Here is a 2,855-nt window from a genome sequence, read left to right as displayed (position 1 = left end):
ACCCGGGTTCGGTTCCCGCTAAGGGCATGTACCTCGGTTGCAGTTTGTCCCCGGCCCTGGTTGGTCATGCGGGTGGCAGCCACTCGATGTGACCCTTTCACATCGATGTTTCCCTCTCTCTCTCTTCCTCTCTCTCCCTCCCACTCTGTCTGTACAAAAAAAATGGAAAAATGTCCTCGGATGAGGATTAAAAAAAAATTTTTTTTTTTTTAAAAAGAAATAGCATAAAATTATAAATGATACTTCTATACTAATACAGAGATTAATAAATGGATTAGAACAGAAATATAAACACACACACGCACACACACACGCACACACACTGAGCCCTGGTCAATTCCTGGTCAAGGGCACATACCTGGGTTTCAGGTTCAGGTCCCTGGCCTGGTTGGGGCACCTGCAGGAGGCAACCAATTGACGTGTCTCTCTCACATCAATGTTTCTCTCCACCTCCCTCCTTCTCTCTCCCCCACTCCCTCTGTCCTTCCACTCTCTCTAAAAGTCAATGAAAAAATATCCTCAGGTGAGGATTAACAATAGATGAGTCAACTCAAGGGAGGCAGTAGCAGAGCGGCAGCAGGAATACAGCTGGGCCTTAAGTCCTACCCAGGGCCCTGCAACTCAAGGGTCCCTGTGCAGCTCAGGGTTTTGCCCTTGTTGGGAGGGGGGACTGCTGAGCGAAGGTGGTGACAGGAGAGAGGAGCAGAGGTACCTCATAGGGAATAAACTGACATGTTACTTGAAGCCTAATGCCAGCCCCATGCTACTCCCGTACCCCCAGACTAGTGAAGCCTGGCAATGAGTCTGAGGTCAATGAGGGGGAGGTCAGTACTCTGTAATAGCTCCCCTAGCCCCAGCTGCCCTGGAGCCTGCTAAGTTGGATTTCAGAGCCTGTGAGGGCCACTACGCGCAGCACATGAGCAACAGGGAGATGCCCAAAGAGTTACCTTTAGAATCAAACCCTTCTGACCAACCAAAGGCAAGCACAATTTTTCTGAACAAATATGAAATGGATGAGCAAGAAAAGAGGAACTACTTAAACCATGTATTTCCAGGGCACCTTACTAAAAGTATAGCTAGCTCATGCTCAACAATATTCTTAGATGACAGCACAGTTTGCCAGCCTAGTCTTGAAACCACAGCCCAGTGTGTGACCTTAGAAATATATTTCCTCATAAAGAACAGAGCTGGACTGTTTCTTGGCCTTTGGGCTAAGATCAAGCATAGATACCTGTTCTTATCCATTTAACATCTGATCTGTCCTCTACCTGAGAGCAACATATTAAGTGGACTTTTAGAGCAAGGAGATGGAATGAGAGATTGCTCCATCCTCACTGTGCATCAACCTGGTGGTGTAGTACCTCCAGGAACGGTGCACCCCCTCGAGAACAAAAAAAAGAACAGAACAGAGCTGGAAATAGATCATAGGATATTTTTGATGCACGATTACATCCATTCATATGAGAAATGGTTCCAGGTGATACTTTAGGCATGATCCTAAACCCAAATTTATATACAGATTTTTTTGTACTGTTTTCAGAGCCACATAGCTAACAGCTAACTGTGCAACAGTAACTGGTTTACATTGAAAGGCATTTGACTTACACTGAGATCAATATTTGTCCTATTATTTGGAAAAGAATTGCTTTGAGAGCCATTATCCTTGCCTACAAGTTTTGGGACAATGGAGCTGTCTGGGAGGTGGACTGCTGCCTGCTCCTTGGGGTATAGTTACAGTTGAAGACATAAATTTTGCCTATAAACAAAGCCAGTGGAGAAGACCCGCCTGCACCAAATAATCCCAGGAATCAATCACTCCCAGAATAAGCATAATTTCTAGGTGATCATCATCTCAAGATTGACCATTAGTCCTGGCCATTGAAGAAAGCATATTCAGTAAGCGGGCAGGTCGGATGAAGCCTCCATGCGCTGTGGAGTTCCCACCTGGGCCAGGTGACGTGCTCCATGGTAAACTGCCTGCTTCTGAAGAAGGAAAGAAAGCATTAGAGACAGTCCAGGTGAAATACTAATTGCTACTTAGAAGGTGGAAGCAGAAAGACCCTCAGGGCTGAATAGCCACCAGAGGCTCCTCGGATAGCCTCCATGAAGGGAGGATGTTCACTGATCCCGCTTAGGAACAAACCTCAGTTCCAGGTTGGCTGTGCGAGCCTGGTGAGGCGTCCGCTCCCGGGGAACTATGTGCTGTCATCCAGGACCACCCTAAGCAGGAGCTGCTCATTGCATCCTGCATTTTCCTTCATACTGGAGACAAAGAAACAGCTGAAAATGTGTTCTTGTTTTTTTAATGTGGAGAAAGTAACACAGAAACGGGATGGACCATGGGGAAAGATAATGGTTTTAAAAAACAAAGCTTTCCTTCACCAGAGTCAGAAAAACTTCGCGGAAACTCACAGATTAGTCACAGAAATTTTAAGGATTGACCCAATAAATGCAGTGGCCAAAAACAATGCCATGTGTCAGCTGTACCTGGGCAAACTCAAGAACTCCCTGCGGCAGCTTGAGGCCACGGTGCAGTGGGACTTCAGGCACTACCTACAAGAGAGTGTGCGATTCAGACTGACCACCGTGCATGAGCTAGAATGTTTCCAGACCATGCAGAAGAAGCAGTCCCTGCTCAAGGCAGTTGTCTGCAAAAAAGGAGACAGCTTCAACATGCAGTACCACTCATGTGCTGGGAGCACCAGGTCTTTGTAAACTGTACATGGGAGCTATGACATGAATGTGACTGGCATATTCAGTGAAGCCTCTCTCACTGGTGTCTGGGAGTGTGTCTCCTTGGCCCAGAGCCAAGACTGTTGGGCAATTTGTGGAACTCCACCCAACTCAACACAGCA

At 46.7% G+C, this 2,855-nt stretch overlaps 1 non-coding gene across 1 annotated transcript; it reads left to right on the top strand.

Annotated features, from left to right (window-relative positions):
- The first annotated feature begins 1,191 nt into the window (after positions 1–1,191).
- Positions 1,192–1,383, top strand: LOC118616735. The gene has a single exon (XR_004956702.1). It is a non-coding gene; the product is annotated as a U2 spliceosomal RNA (small nuclear RNA).
- Positions 1,384–2,855: the final 1,472 nt, after the last annotated feature.

The sequence above is a fragment of the Molossus molossus genome, unplaced genomic scaffold, assembly GCF_014108415.1.
Source record: "Molossus molossus isolate mMolMol1 unplaced genomic scaffold, mMolMol1.p scaffold_m16_p_4, whole genome shotgun sequence".
NCBI lineage: Eukaryota > Metazoa > Chordata > Mammalia > Chiroptera > Molossidae > Molossus > Molossus molossus.
This window is presented reverse-complemented; position numbering and strand designations above follow the sequence as displayed.